At 47.5% G+C, this 17,332-nt stretch overlaps 1 protein-coding gene across 1 annotated transcript in view; it reads right to left on the bottom strand.

The window, feature by feature from the left end:
- Positions 1–17,332, bottom strand: part of TMEM132D (transmembrane protein 132D) — a 408,020-nt gene that overhangs the window by 201,728 nt on the left and 188,960 nt on the right. The window lies entirely within an intron of this gene.

Here is a 17,332-nt window from a genome sequence, read left to right as displayed (position 1 = left end):
TTTTTATTGATAACTCCACTAGACTTCTCTGCAGCTTATTTATTTCTCTTTCCTGTGTCCGCAGGCTCTAAAGGAGCCCCACTTGTGTGCTGGGTTACTTGGGCTCCGAACTGCAAGGTCAGTGGTTCAAAAGCACCAGACGCTCCATGGGGGAACGATGAGGCTTTCTGCTGCCATCAAAGCGAGTCTCAGAAACCCACAGGGGCAGTGCTTCCCTGTCTAATGGCAGTGAATTTGTCTTAGCCCCCGTCCAATGGGAGCCCTGGTGGCGTGTGGGTTACACGTCGAGCGGCCAACTGCAAGGTTGGCAGTTCTGCTCAGCAGGAGAGGAACTGGGCTTCCTATACCAGTTCTACTCTCATCGAGAGGGACCGTCTCAGAAACCCATAGGGGCAGTTCTACCCTCTCCTGCAGGGCCGCTAGGAGTCAGCACCCACTAGTTTGTCCTAGGGGGTCACGGTGAGGGAGAATGGACGATGGCAGGGAGCGAATGGGATGTCAATATTTAATTTCTGAATTAAACTTATACTGCAATTGTACATAATATGCAGTTAAACAAATATGTGTGTGTGTTTCGATGTACATTATATATGTGTGCATGTGTGTGTATATGAATGTATGTGTGTGTGTCCTGATGACACCTAGCTTCATTCCTCTTATGAGTAAGTACGCAACACTTTACTCTTCACATAATTAGGGACCCCCGGTGGCGTAGTGGTCACAAGTTGGGCTGCAATACTCATACTCATGGTCGGCAGTTCAAAACTACCAGCAGCCCTATGAATAGTTACAGGTTCAACAATCCACTGGGGGCTGCTATGAGTCATCACTGACCGGGTGGCAGCGAGTGAATACGTTCTTCATGTAATAATTCCTTAATATCATCTGTATAAAATAGAGATGTCTAGCCAGGACAAGCGACATGACTCTGAAGTAACAGACAGCACCCTCCTCTCACTGGTTTTGAATGAACCTGTGTTCCTGGCTCATCCTCCAGGTCCTGTGTGGCTAGGTTCCATCCAGGGGTGGAACCCATTGCGATCCATGTGGCCGTCCATCGCTGTTGTTGTGAGGGGCCAGCGGGTCGGTTCTGACTGCTGCTGACCACCACACAACGCGACGAAACCCTTCCTAGGCCTGCAGGACCCCCATAGTCAGTGTTATGTCTGAGCCCCTTGTTGCAGCCGCTGTGTCCATCCATCTCTCTGAGGGGTTTCCTCTTTGTCCCTGACCCTCTACTTTGGCAAGCGTGATGTCCTTCTCCCAGGACGGGTCCCTCCTGATGGCGCATCCAAAGTAAAGGAGGGGGGTTCTTGCCAACTGTGCTCTAAGGGGAAGCCTGGCGGTACTTCCCCCAGGCAGACCTGTTTGCCCTGTGGGCCATCCAAGGCACTTTCCACAGTCTTTCCAGCATCACCGTTCACATGCACCGACTCTCCTTCCGTCTTCCATATCCGCCCTCCCACTCTCACATGCACAGGGACAACGGACCGTGTGCATGGCTTGGGCTGGGTGACCCTTAGTCCTTCAAGTAACCTGCTGGCTTTTTGACTCTTTAAATAGGCATTGTGCAGCAGTCTTACACAACGCAACCCATCTTTTGAGCTCTTGGCTGCTGCTGCTCTGAACGTTGATTGTGGATCCAAGCAACATTAAACCTTTGACCACTTAATACGTTCTCCGTTCATCGTGATGCTGCCTGTTGGCCCCGTTGTGAGGATTTGGGCTTCTCTAAATTGACTGCAGTCTAGACTGAAGGCTGTCGCCTGCCCTTTCCCTCAGCAGGTGCTTCAAGTCTGCTTTGCCCTCAGCAAGGAGGGTTATGTTAGCTATCTGTTGCAGACAGTTTAATAAGCCTCTTCTAATCCTGATGCCACGTTTGTCTTCATGCCATCCAACTTCTCACAGCCTCTGCTCGGCATACAGACTGAGCAAGCACGGTGAGACCGAACAAGTCAGATGCACACCCCTCCTGATTTTCAGCCAGGCAGTATCCCCTTGTCCTCTTGTATGGCTGACTCTTGGTCTAGGTCTAGGTTCCTGATGAGTACAACGAAGCGTTCTGGAATGCTCGTTCTTCTCAAAGTTATCGATTGTTGGGCCACACAGTCAATAAAACACAAGCTAATATACTTCTGATAGTCTCTGCTTTGATGCACGATCCATTTGATGACAGTCATGCTACCACCATCCCTGTGCTAGGTCCGTGTCTGAATTCAGCTTGACTCTCGAGCACAGTGGTCCTCAACCTTCCTAATGCCGCAACCCTTTCATACAGTTCATGTCGTGGTGACCCATAACCATAACATTATTTTTGTTGCTCCTTCATAACTGTCATTTTGCTACTGTTATGAATCAAGCGACCCCTATGAAAGATTTCTTTGACCCCCCCAGGGGTCGTGACCCACAGGTTGAGAACCACTGCTCTAGCAGCTCCTCATCAATGTATGGCTGCAACCGTTTCTCCTTGCATGGGATGAGTGACATTATTCGATCATTTCCATCTTCTTCGTCCCCTTTCTTTGGAGTGGACAAATTTACATGGTGCTGAATTAACCAGTTTGCGGGGTGGGGGATGGAGAAAGCATGACGTATCACCCCTGAAAATCAGTTGTCATGGAGCCAACCCCTGATGGGGGCCTCCACGGATGTCAAAGTAGAATTCTGCCCACTGGGTTCTCGGGGTCCACTCCTTGTTAGTAAACCAGCAGCCTTTCTTCTGTGGCACCTCTGTGCTGACTTGAACGTCCCACCTTCCAGCGAGTAGCTGCACATGCTCCCCACTTGCCCCACTCAGGGGCTCCAATATGTCAGCCAACCCAGCATCCCAGCCTGCTGCCATTGCGTGGATTCCAGGGACCCGACAGAGGGCTTCCAAGACTGTCAATCTTCATGGGAAGGATGGCCTCCCAAACCTGACGTCACGGCGAGTAGGATGGGTCTGGGCCAGTGTCCTCTGACCCCAGGTTCCCGTCAGTCAGGCTCCAGGCCTACAGAGCGCCTCCGTCCCAGGACATCCCAAGGTGGCGTTTTAATGGGGAGAAGTAGAAACACTTGAGATGCTGGGAGTTAGGGTTGGGGGGTCACTGCCAACTGCCTCAGCTGGGTCACCAAGGAGGATGGCTTCACACATTTGCCCCAAGTTGTTGGGGATCTAGATGATGATCTCCAGAAAACCGGAGAGAGAAAAATGCCCCCTCCTTGTCTAGTTTCAGACGTGTTGCCCCTCCCATCAACCGACTCTAATCAAGAAAGGCAGGTGCAGGTGCTCCCTCTTCGAGGCCAAAAGGAACGTAGGTGTTGGAGGGGTGCAGGGGTGTCCTTGGACCCACCCAGTGACATAACTTTGTACAGGGGGATTTCCCCCAACTGGCATGTGTGTGTCTGTAGGTCATCAGAAGAACCCTGCTGGCTGTTAGAAGGAGATGGGGCCAACATTGATCTGTTTCCTACATTTTAAAATTCCACAGGTGTTGTGCTGGGGAAAAAGGAATTGAACACGCTCGGTTACGGCACTGCCAGGTAATTCTTTGAACATCTTGCCTGACAAAAGTCACATTGTGATCCATCATCAAGAATGATGCTTTATGCTTTGGCAATTTGATCGGGTTCTCTCCCATTCTACTGAGTCAAAAATAAAAAATAAGGGGGAAGAAAGAAGATGGCCGACCAGGGACCCGCTTACTCCGAACTAAGTGGGCTTGGTGTCCAGGTAGCTGAATGGTAGGCGTCTGGTGAGTGAAATATCCCTCTGGGGCAGCACCCCAGCCCCACCCCACGCATTTGTCCTGAGCAGGGGTCTAGGTGAAACAGGACCGGACTCGTGGGACGTCTCCGGTCACTAGGCTGCCGCCATCGCACCAGCGACTAGCCTAAGCTCCATCCCCAGACTGGACCCCAGCCAAGAGTCGCTTGCCTACCCTGCCTAGACCAGCGCAGCAGGTCGCCCGATCCCCTACACCACGGCCCACTGGCGGGACCCCACTAGGAGAGAAGCTTTCCTTTCCTGCGGTTCCCCTCTCCCCTTGTGGCAGTGATCTGCCCTTGGGCCCGTGTCCCTCCCTCCATTCATCCAAGCTCCGGGTAACTGACCTGCAGGTTATCTGGCGACCCCCACGGGGGACCATCCACCCAAACCGTTGCCTCGGACCTCTCCACCAGCCCTCCATGTGCCCGGCCACCCACCCCCTGCAACCTAGCACCCGCTCCACTCCCAGCAGGGACCCTGCGCTGAGCACTTCCCGCACGAGCCATAGCCCAACCCGCGCCTACCCCCACCTTGCTCCGTCCAGGCCGCTGAGTCTGTGCAAGAGCGGGTGCCCCTGCCGAGAGGGAGCACGAGTGAAAGAGCTCTGCACTCCTGTGGGCTGGCATTGCACCCCCTCCCCCATGTGCTGCGGGGATTCCCGCAGGGGTGCAGCCTAGCTGCCGCTGTTCCTGCCGCCTCCGACCACATCGCTGAGGAGCCTGCCCGTGCCCGCTCACAGCCCGGGCAGATTAAGCAATAAACATTCCACCTGCTGGAGAGCCTGGGACTCGGCTTTGCAGTCCCTGCAGAGCCGTCTGTGCGCTCCAGCTGGCTCTCACCACCTAGGGGCCCTGTGGGGTCCCCAGTGCCAGCTCCTAAGCCTGCTGCAGCCCTCCCCAGCCGCCACAGTAGGTGGGCACTGTGGCCTGTGCCTCCTCTCAGTACCCTTAGCTGCCCTAGCACTTTCCAGCTGGTGCAAGAGGCCCATCCGTGGGGAGCTGCTCCCACCTGTGTAGCCTCTGACCACAGGCTAAACTCTACAGGCCTGCAGGGACCTGGGAGGGCTTGCTGAGCCGAAGAGCATTCCTACCCCCCCCCCCCCCCACCACAGAGCCCCGCTCCGGAGCCCAAATCAGCACCACGTCTTGGGACAGCACTCACTCACTCATGCACTCACCTCCGTGTTCTAGTAGGCCTCACCAGCACTTAGAGGGAAAGGAAGGGGTAAATTTTTAGATATACACATCTACATATCTTCCATCTAGCATTGTTTTTTTATCGTTCCTTTATTTTACTTTCTGTGCTGTATTCTCTCTCCTTCCTTCCTACTTTTTCATTATTGCTAGTACTTCTCTTCTGCCCCTTTTCTATAGATTCCCCTTCTCTCTCTCTTTTTCTTCTTCTTCCACCTCTATTATTATCCCAGCTTGTCCCTCCTCTTTTATAGATTCTCCTTCTTCCTCTCTCTTCAATTTTTTCTTCCTCTGACCAATATTTTGTTACAAACTATTTTAAAATTGTTAACCTTTTAAATCATTTTTTATTACTAACTCCCCCCCAAAAAAAGGGGGCTGCTAAAGGTTCCCTGTAAAACCAGGTCAAAGCAGCCTAAGGGCACTCACTGAGACTCCAGCCCCCACTCCAGCTGCTGAAACATCTCACCACTACGGGTCACCAACCCGACAGGGAACTCGGTCTACAAAGCAGTCTGACCCACCCTTAGAGTAGGTCATAGGAAACTGCCTGAAAAGAATCCTTAACAATAACATAGATAAGGTTACCCCAATCCCCCAGAAGCATGGGGCCTATGAAAGGATCAAGGAAAAATCAACAGACCACACATCACTCCCAACCAAAAAAAAACACAGAGAAACGAGACACAGTAACAGACCTAACATCACTCATAGAAGAAACATATTTAGATCAGCCACAAAAGGAAATCTTCAGGGCGGCAGCTGCAGGAACAGCACCGGTGGAGACCCCGAAAAAAAAAAAAAAAAGGAAATCTTCAGAACTCTGCTTGCAGTAATACAGGAGCTAAGAGAAGCAACCCAGAATAAGGATGCAATGATAGAGGGGATGAAATGCACAATAGAGGGGATGAAGTCCACACTAGAGGGGATGAATTATACCCACCAAAGGGAACTGCAGAAACTAACAGAGGAGGTAGCAGAGGCCACACAAAAGGTCACAGAAGCTACATCTAGGCTTGAGGAGACTGAGAACTGTATCAGTGAACTTGAGGACACTCAAACAGACCGAAGCGAGAAAAACAATCAGATAGGAAAATTAAAGAAACAGAAGGCAGCCTGAGATCAATGACAGATGCTATGAAGAGGAATAATATTCAAATAATCGGTCTACCAGAACACAACACAACACAACACACAAGTCGACAGCCAAGCGAGCAAAGGAATTTCTGGAAGAAAATTTTCCCATCCTAACAAGGGAGAATTAGACACTCATACAGGAAGCAGAAAGGATGCCAGCTAAGATAAATCCCAAGAAGAACACGCCAAGACATATAATAGTAAAATATCCAACTTAGAGGAAAAAGAGAAAATTTTATGAGCAGCAAGAGAAAGGAACACAGTCACATACAAAGGAGCGCAGGTAAGAATATGCTCAGACTTATCAGCAGATACCATGAAGAGGAGGAGAGAATGGAGCAACATCTTCCAAAAGCTGAAAGATAAAAATGCCTCCCCCAGTATCCTGCACCCTGCCAAGTTATCCATTAAGATAGAGGGTAAGATAAGGCTCTTCCAGGACAAGGAAGAACTCAAAGAATATGCTGCAAGTCACCCGACCCTGCGGAACATACTGGCTGACTCACTATGGCCAGAGGATCAAGCTTCACCTAGAACAATCAGGAGACAACCACATAGCCCATCTCCATCTAGAAGCCAACATGCCAGCAACAAGCACCAGGACAACAGGGTCTCAGATGGAAAAGAGTACATGATAGAAATGCTTCACTCAAACACAGCACACTAATATGAAGGGAGATAGGTAAAGACCCAAAACACAAAATAGGGTATGGCAACTATGAAGCCAGAGATAGTAATAATTACTCTGAATACCAATGGACTCATTCATACACTAAAAGAAAGAGGCTGGAGGACTGGCTTAGAAAATATAACCCATCAATCTGCTGCCTGCAAGAGACACATCTTAAGTGCACAGACAAAAATGTGCTAAGAATAAAGGACTGGCAGAAAGTTTACCAATCGAATAGTAACTCCAAGAAGGCAGGAGTGGCTATCTTAATCTCCGACAAAATGGACCTCAAGATCCAAACCATAAAAAGAGACAAAGAGGGACACTACATAATGCTTAAAGGTTCAGCAAACCAGGAAGCACTTAGCATATTGAATATTTACGCACCTAATAATGGTGTGGTGAATTTCATCAAACAAACTATTAAAAAGATGACAGATGAAATCACGGAATCAACAATAATAGTGGGGGACTTTAACACTCCACTATCAGAGAAAGACAGGTCACTTGGAAAGAAGCTCAGCAAAGAGGCCAGAGAGTTAAACAACGTAATTAGGCAACAGGGCCTGATAGACATCTATAGGAGTTTTCCATCCGAAAACAAAGGGTTTCACATTCTTTTCAAATCCACATGGATCTCTTTCAAGAATAGACCACATGCTGGGACACAAGTCCAGCCTGAGTAAATTCAAACACATAGATATTATCAAGACCTCTTTCTCAGCTCACCATGCCATAAAGCTGGAGATTAATAAGAGGGCATCCAGAAAAGCAAGGACAACCAACTGGAGAATAAACAACGATCTCCTGCGACATGAATGGGTACAGGCCCAGATCAGAGAGGATATTAGGAAGTTTCTAGAAACTAACGAGAACGAGCATACAACATATCAAAACTTATGGGACACTGCAAAGGCAGTTATCAGAGGTAGCTTGATATCATTAAATGCATATATGAAAAAAGAAGAAAGGTGTATGACAGATGTGTTAACACAAAACCTCCAACAACTAGAACAGAGTCAGCAGAACAACCCCTCCAATAGCAAGAGAAAAGAAATAATAAAAATCAGGGCGGAGTTAAACCAGTGGGAAGACAAAAGAACAATGCAAAAGATTAACTCAACTAGAAGCTGGTTCTATGAAAGAATCAATAAAATTGACAGTCTCTGGCAAAGCTTACCAAGGATAGAAAGGAGAAAACATCAATAGCCAGGATGAGGGATGAATCGGGGGCAATAACAACAGACCCCAATGAGATAAAAAGGATAATCACAAAGTACTATGAAGGTTTGTATTCTAATGAATTCAGAAACCTGGAAGACATGGATAAATATTTAGAAAAACAATCTCTCCCTAGATTATCTCAGACAGAGATCAAGAACCTCAACAAACCCATATCAAGGAAGAAATAGAGAGGGTCATAAAAAACCTACCAAGGAAAAAGGCCCCAGGGCCACATGGCTACACAGCAGAATTTTACCAAGCGTTCAGGGAAGAGCTGACACCGATCCTCCACAAAGTATTCCATAACATGGAAGAGGACGGCAAGCTCCCAAACTCATTTTACGAAACCAGCATTACTTTGATACCCAAACAGGGAAAAGACCCCACAGGTGTAGAGAATTATAGACCAATATCTCTAATGAACATAGAAGCAAAAATCCTTAACAAAATATTGGCCAATAGAATACAAAGGTATATGAAACATATCATCCACCATGACCAGGTAGGATTCATCCCAGGGATGCAGGGATGGTTTAACATCTGAAAATCCATCAATATCATACACCTCATCGAAAAGAAAAAGGATAAAAACCATATGATAATATCCATAGACGCAGAAAATGCATTTGACAACATCCAGCACCCATTCCTAATCAAGACACTCAGGAAGATAGGATTGGAAGGTAAATTCCTCAAGCTCATACAAGCTATCTATGAAAGACCAACGGCCAACATCATAGTCAATGGAGAAAAGACAAGAACAATCCCACTGAAAAAGGGTACAAGGCAAGGATGCCCCCTGTCCCCACTTCTATTCAATATCTTTTTGGAGGTTCTGGCTAACAACATACGACAGCGGAAGGACATCAAAGGGATCCAATTGGGAGAGGAGGAGGTGAAACTATCACTATTTGCAGATGACATGATCCTATACATTGAAGACCCCAAAAGCTCCACAGCTGGAGTACTTACAGCGATAGAGGAATACGGAAGAGTAGCAGGATACAAGATCTATAAACAGAAGTCGGTAGGTTTTCTATACACATCGGACAGGGTCATGGAAGAGGTGATTAAGAGGGAAGTACCCTTTACAGTAGCTAAGAACAAACTGAAATACCTAGGAATATATTTAACAAAAAATACCAAAGAGCTATATAAGCATATTTATAAAACCCTATTACAGGAAATCAAAAGTGACCTCCACAAATGGATGACCCTCCCCTGCTCATGGATAGGTAGGCTTAACATAGTAAAGATGACAGTTCTTCCTAAAGCACTTTACAAGTTCAATGCTATACCAATTTAAATACCATCAACCTTCTTCAAAACATTGGAAAAACTGACTACCAACTTCATATGGAGAGGGAAGAAACCAAGAATTAGCAGAGAACTCTTCAAGAAGAAAGACAATTGGAGGACTCGCCCTACTTGATTTTAATGTCTATTACACAGCTACAGTGGTCAAAACAGCATGGTACTGGCACAACGATAGACACTCAGACCAGTGGAAAAGAATAGAAAGCCCAGGAGTAAAATCATCAGCACATAGCCAACTGATCTTCGACAAGGGTCCCAAAAACATCAAGTGGGAAGCAGATGCCCTCTTTAACAAGTGGTGCTGGAAACAATGGATATCCACATGTAGAAAGATGAAACAAGACGTTTACCTCACCCCATGCACAAGAATACACTCAAGGTGGATCACAGACCTAGAAGTTAAACCCCAAACCATCAGGACCATTACGGAGGGAATCGGGACTAATCTCAGAGCACTGGCCCAGGGAGCTCATAGGCTCACTGCAACAGGGAAGGGGACACACACAGGTGAACTGGAAATCGACAAATGGGATCTAATAAGAATAAAGCACCTGTGCACCTTGAAAAACTTCACCAAGAGGGTGACAAGACAGCCCACAGACTGGGAGAAGATTTTTAGTAATGACACATCAGACAAAGGGCTCATTACTAAAATCTACAACACCACCGTGACCTGCAAAAAGAGGACAACAGTTAACCCCCTAAGGAAGTGGGCAAAAGAACTGAAAAGAGCTTTCACTAGAGAGGAGACCCATATGGCCAATAAACATATGAGAAAATGCTAGAAGTCCCTAGCCATAAGAGAAATGCAAATCAAAACAACCATGATATACCACCTAACACCCCTGAGGCTAGCCCAGATCAGCAAATCGGAGAGCAACAAGTGTTGGAGGGGCTGAGGTGAAGTAGGAACCCTCCTCCACTGCTGGTGGTCATGTAGATTTGTACAGCCACTGTGGAAAGCAATCTGGCGATACCTAAAGAAAATGGAAATTGATCTACCTTATGACCCAGCCATCCCTCTACTGGGCATATACCCGGTTGAAGCAGCAAATAAAACACGACCAGTCATATGCGCTCCAATGTTTATTGCGGCACAACTCACAATCTCAAAGACTTGGAAACAGCCTAAGTTTCCATCGATAGATTAGTGAATTAGTAAACTTAGGCACATAGACACAATAGAGTACTATGCAGCACAGATGAGCACATGAAACACGTTATTTCATGGGAAGAGCTGGAAGGAATTATTTTAAGCGAGTTAAGCCAGACTCAAAGGGACAGGTACAACATGAGTCCCCTGAGGTAAGTACAATCAGCATGACAGAAATAGAAGAATAAACATCCATCCTACAATAAACGGGGGGAAGCATAGATAGTTGGAGGGAGGGCAAGCCACACTTAGGGAGGTACATGAGAGCCCAGCATAAAGAAGGAGTAGTGGGGCAGGGAGAGGGAGAACCGGGATGGGGAGAATCTGAGTGGATGTTACGGGGGGGGGGGGGGACAGAGTACTAAACCACCCGGGGGAAAGTATTGGTTGTATCCCCACAGAACTAAAACATGCATACGGACCCCACCATGACACACCAAACAAGGAGGGCAATGTAAAGTACGGAGGACTACACAAAGAGGCTGGACCATATGCTGGCCCAATCCAGAATTAGCCCGACCCCCACATTCGAAGGGAATACCACAGAAAATGAAAATAGATCGTCTGGTGTGGGAAAGAAACTGACCCACCACACCACATCCAGAAGGAAGCTGAAACAAAGGAAGGAGAAAGGACGTAGTGGAGTACACCAGGGCCGACCAAGCCCACAGGACGATAGCCCAGCTCGAAGGGCCCATCGTATAGAGAGGACCATACAGCTGGCCACACTGCGAGATGCGACATCCTGCACCGACCCATGGCCCTACACGGGACAGCACTTGAGGCACAGTGGGGGATGTGCGACTGAACTGACCCCACCACACTGAGAAAAACACTGGGGGTGTGCAATGGAGCAGTGGGGGAAGCAGAGCAGAGAGATCCCGAGGGAGTATAAAGGATGGACTTGGGGGCCAGGACATGGCCCCACACAAGTTTCATCTAGAAAACACTCCTAAAGGCCAACACACAGACCTTGAACTACTAGCAATTTCTTTTTCTTTTTTTGCTATTTTTTTAGTGTTTTTTTTTAACCTTGTAAATTTTGTATGTTAGTGGCTTTTCTGCTTATCAGCATGTCGATGTTGCTTCTGTCAAAGCCATGTTCTTATGTGCCACTTGGGCGCAGTCAAAGTCATATGCATTTGTATGCACATATTACTATGTCAGCAGGTCCACCTAGACAAGATAGGCTGGACAAACAATGAGAGAAGAAAATAATGGGACCAACGGTCCTGGAGGGACATGAGAACGTGGGAGGTAGGGGAAGGGAGGAGGTGTCACCCAACACAGGGACAAGGGAACAGCGAGTCACTCAAAACCAGAGGAGGGAGGAGATGGGAAGACTGGTAGGGAGTGACCAAGGGCAAGGTAACTGAGAGGAATTACTGAATCCAGAATGAAGGCTGAACATGGTAATGGGTCGGGAGGAAAGAGAAAGGAAATAGAGGAAAGGAGTAGGAGGCAAAGTGCAAACAGAGAAGCCTAAATACAGACATGTACATATGTAAATATATATATGATTATGGGGGAAATAGACTTATGTGCATATATTTATAGGTTCAGTAGTAGAGTAGCAGATGGACATTGTGCCTCCTCACTCATACTCCCCAATACAATAGCACCTCGCCCCAGCTTAACGGTCATTGCAGGATACCCACCTTCCCAACATGATCACTGAAGACAGACGCGTGTGTAAGCAAACACGATGAAGAAAGCTGATGGTGCCCGGCTATCAAAAAGATATAGTGGCTGGGGTCTTAAAGGCTTTAAGGCAAACAAGCAGCCATATAGCTCAGAAGCAACAAAGCCCACAGAGAAGAAGCACACAGCCTAAGCGAATACAAGGTGTTGAATGGACCAGGTAGCAGACACCAAGGAACAAAAACAATCATTGTGTGATCACCTTCCTCACATAAGCGCTGAAGACGAAGGTGTGCATAAGCAAGTGTGGTGAAGAAGGCTGATGGTGCCCGGCTACTGAGAGATATAGCGTCTGGGGATTTAAAGGCTTGAAAGCAAACAAGCGGACATCTAGCCCAGAAGCAACACAGCCCACATGGAAGCAGCACACCAACATGGGTGATCGTGAAGGGCAAAGGAGACCATGTCTCAAACAAGAAAGACGGGGGGTGGGGGGGAATCACATCACCGTGAATGAGGGGGAGTGCATGATGGGGACCCAATGCCCATTTGTAGACAGTTGGACATCCCTTGCAGAGGGGTAGTGGGGAGGAGATGAGTCACTCAGGGTTCAGTGTAGCAACAATGAAACTCAAAACCTTGCTCTAGTTCTTGAATGCTTCCTCCCCTCCCAATTATCATGACCCCAGTTCTACCTTGCGGACCTGGTTATACCAGAGGATGTACAGAGGTGCAGTAGGGATCTGGAAACATAGGGAATCGAGGACGGATGAACCCTTCAACACCAGCGGTGGGAGTGGCAACACGGGGAGGGAAGGGGGTGTAGAAAGGGAGAACCGATCTTGGAGGTCTATGTGTAACCTCCTCTCTGGGAGATGGGCAATGGGAAGGTTGGTGAGGGGAGACGCTGGGCAGCGTAAGATAAGATAAAATAATTATAAACTATTAAGGGAGCAGGGGGAAGGGAGGAGTGAGGAGGGAGGTGGAGGGGGTGAAAAGGAAACCGAGCTGATTCCAGGAACCCAAGTGGAAAGCGAATTTTGAGAATGACGACTGTAACGAATGTATAAGGGTGCTTTGCTCAATTGATGTATGTATGGATTGTGATAAGAGTTGTATGAGCCCCAATAAAAAGATTTATTAAAAACAAAATAAATAAAAACCATTAAAAATTACATGGGTTTGCAAAATGAATCTTATCTTTTTAACCAGTTGCTAGAGACACCCACCTTCTCAGCAGTTGCCAACATTATGAACGCCTTGCGTTTTGTCAGTCCGTGCATTCTCATACACCATTCGCCGGTCAACACTGGAGTCATGTCGGTGGTTTGGCAGTCATGTAATGGTGCCAGGTGGCAGTGATGTAATCATCTCACTGGATGGGATCTGATGTGAGCAGCCAATCAGATACACGGGATAAAAGCAGGAGGTGACGCTTTTACTAGGTCGTGGCCCTAAATACAAACTGTCGGATTAGGTGTGTCCTGCGGCCAAGCTCTTTTTCAAAGGAACGGGAGGCAGAGGAGTAGGCCCTTATGACCACAGTGGAAGAAGAGTTGGGAAGTTTCCCTGGGCTGGGAACTTCCTGACCCAAGGGAAGACTTGTGCCCACATTCATGGAGATGGCCAAGGAATGCGTTGTCGTTTGCAGATGTGAAAAAGAGACAAGACCCTTCCCTGGAGGCCACAAAGAAAGCCTGCCCCTGAGGTGGTGGCCTGTCAGGGAAGGCATCTGTTTGTTAAACCATCCACTGGTGGTCTTGCTGCAGTAGCCCGTGAGAAGAGTGAGGCAGCACACTCAGTGCTTCTGTCACAGGACTAATGCCTGAGAGAGTCCACTGGCGGCATTTCTTTCCTCGCAGCACTGCATGGCTAAGACAGTGTGTGCCTGTGTGGAAACCCAGACAGAGCAGCACTCGATGACAACTGTTAGGTGCCAATTGCTAGGTGCAGGCCCATAGCCAGCCCACACGCAACAGAATGAAACAGTCCAGTCCTGCAATGTCCCCCAAATTGGTTTGAAGCTTACACCCACTGGTGCATCCACCATGCCAATCCATCTTGTTGAGAGCCTTCTTGTCTTTCACTGCCCCTTGACTTTACCAAGCATGGTGTCCTTCTCCAGGAACTGGCCTCTCTTGGCATCCTGTCCAAAGTATGCAAGAGGAAGTCTCACCATCCTTGCCTCTAAGAAGCACTCTGGCAATGCTTCTTCCAAGACAGATTTGGTTGCAGTCCGTGGTACTTCCCATTTTCTTTCCCGAAACAATTTGAATGCACTGATTCTTGCTTGGTCTTCCTTATTCAATGTCCAACTTTCACATGCATATGAGGTGAATGAAAATCCCAAGCTTGAGTCCCCAAGGCCGCATCCTTGCCTTTCAACACTCTAAACAGGTTCTTGTGCAGCAAATTTACCCAGTGCAATGCGTCTTTTGATCTCTTGGCTGCTGCTTCCATGAATATTGACTATGGATCCAAGCGAGACAAAACCCTTGACAACTTTAATCTTTTCACCATTTATCACGATGCTACCTATTGATGCAGTTGTGAGGATGTGGGTCTTCTTTACATTGAGTTGTAATCCACACTGAAGGCTGCGACACTTGATCTTCAGCAGAAAGTGCTTCTAATCCTCCTGACTCTCAGCAAGCAAGGTCGTGTCCGCTGCGCATGACAGGCTATAAAGCCTTCCCTCAATCCGATGCCATTCCCTCCGTCATGGAATCCCGCTTCCCCGATGATCTGCTCGGCATACAGATGCAACGAGTACGGCGAGCGGATACGATCCTGAATCATACTCACACCTTTCCAGATTATAAACCATGCAGTAGTCCCTTGTTCGGTGTGCACAAGTTCCTCTTGGTGCAAGCACAGGTTCTGCGTGAGCACAATGAAGAGTTCTGGAGTTCCCATTCTTCTCACAGCTATCCATAGTGTGCTGTGATCCATGAAACACAAGTCAGCATCATTCTGGTGCTCTCTGCCATCACCGATGAGATCCTGAGCTCTAAGTCCTCTTCTGAATCCGGCCTGAGCCTCTGGCAGCTCCCGGTCAACAGGCACTGCTGAAACCATGACTGCTGGTCTTCAGCAACATTTGACTGGCATGCTGGATCAATGGTACTGTTCTATAGTTTGAGCTTACGGTTAGGGCCCCTTTCTTTGGGAGGGGCACAAATATGGATCTCTCCAGTCAGGTGGCCGAGTAGCTGCCTTCCAAATTTCCTGGCATAGGCAAGTGAGTGCTTCATCAGCTGTTGAAACAATCCAATTGATATCCCATCAATTCCCGGAGCCTTCTTTTTGGCTAACGTTTTCAGTGCAACGTGAACTCCTTTTTCAGCACCACTGGTTCTTGCTCATCATGACACTTCTGGAAAGAGTTGAATGTCGACTAGTTCGTCTTGGCACAGGGACTCTGTGTATTCTTTCCATCTTCTTTTGCTACTTCCTGCATCGCTCAGTATTTCGCCTTTAGAATCTTTCAATATTGCAACTTGAGGCTTGGATTTTTTTCTTGAGTTCTTTCTGTCTAAGATATGCTGAGTGGGTTCTTCCCTTTTGGCTTTCTTATTCTGCATTTTGTATATTTCCTTCTAATATCTGACTCTGTCTTATTGAGCCCTCTTAAAAATCTTCCCTTCAGCTCCTAGGTGTCATCATTTCTTCTATTTGTCAGCCAGTCTACAATTAAAAGCAAGTTTCATGGTTCCTTCTGAAGTCCACTTTGGCCCTTTCTTCCTTTTCTGACTTTTTAAAGACCTCTTTGCTTTCGCCTTGACTGAGGATCTTGATTTCTTCCCACAGCTCGCCAGGTCTTCTCTCATGAGTGCTCCATACGTCGACATGCTCCTTGAGATGTCCTCGAAATTCAGGTGGGGTAGACTCGAGGCGGTACTTTGGCACTTGTGGACCTGTTTTCATTGTCTGAAGCTTTCCCTTTGAGCTCCCCCTCATCTCGTCTCACAGATGTAGTCAATTTGATTTCTGTGTATTTCATCTGGGGAGTCCATGTGCTGTTTTGTTTTTTTAAAAAGGATTTGTTATAAACAAGTCACTGGTCTTGCAAAATTCTATTATGCAATTCTCAGCTTTGTTTGTGACCGTGATTTCCAATTACCCTTTCTTCCTCCTGATTCTGACTTTTGCATCTCGATTCCCAATAACTATAAATGAATGTTGATTGCATGTTTGATCGATTTCCGACTGAAGCCTGTGGTAGGATGCTTCAACTTTTTCATCACTCACTATAGTGGTTGGTGCAAAGATTTGCATACCAGTTGTGTTCACTGGATTTCCTTGAAGACAGAGAGATACAATCCTATAATAGACAGACAGTGCTGCATTCAAGATGGACCTTGATTGCGTCCCTCCCGAGACAGTCAACTGTATGACGTTCTTCATTCAGAATGGCTGGTATCGGTCCATTTCAGCTCACGAGGCCCTAGGTTCTCCATCTTTGTGTGCTCCATTTCATTTCTGATGACTTCCTGTTTTCCTAGATTCATCCTTTGTACATTCCAAGTTCCAGTGATTGGTAGATTTTTGTAGCTTTTTCTTCTTCCCTCGAGCGGTGGGAGCCACAAGCAGCTGGCGATCCCGAAGGCTTCGCTCTCACGGGCTTTACTCTGCTCCTGTCACCGTGGTTGATTCTGCTGTGAGAAGGCAGGTCGTCCTCAGTCACATCCTCCTTTGCCAACTCTGACTCTGCTCTGCTTCCAGTCTCCAGGCCTCCAGTAGCTGACAGTGCCTTGCATGTACAGGGTTTCTGTACACACGTGGAATCTCTGCCGGAGCAGCCCTGGACACCTGAGACAAGCACCTGCCCTGCGCAGGTTGTCCCCAACGGCTACAAATGACACGTCCTATCCGAATCCTTCCCTTGAAGAGTTGCTCTTAGCTTGGCGTCAGAGCACAGCGAGCTTTTCTAGAACTAATCTTGTTCATGGGACACTAGACATGGAATCAGGGCTGTTCTTCACAGGAGAAGGCTCAGAGTCCCCACTTGTCACACTGATAGTTTCCTTGATTGAAAATCCACTGCAGACAAGAATTGGGAGTCCCTGAGATGCTGCCGGAGTTAAGAATAATTTATGGAGAGCGGTCTAGCACAACACAAGCTATTTAAAGCTGCATAATATACCCACAGACTCTTATTAACGGCTATAGTCTCCAGCCCTAGGAGACAGAAACCTGTTATCATTATGCACCACCATGAGAGGAGCCTAAAATTAAATCAATTTGTT

This window comes from Tenrec ecaudatus, chromosome 16, assembly GCF_050624435.1.
Source record: "Tenrec ecaudatus isolate mTenEca1 chromosome 16, mTenEca1.hap1, whole genome shotgun sequence".
Taxonomy (NCBI): Eukaryota; Metazoa; Chordata; class Mammalia; order Afrosoricida; family Tenrecidae; genus Tenrec; species Tenrec ecaudatus.
Note: the sequence above shows the minus strand (reverse complement) of the source record. Positions and strands in the feature narration are given on the sequence as shown.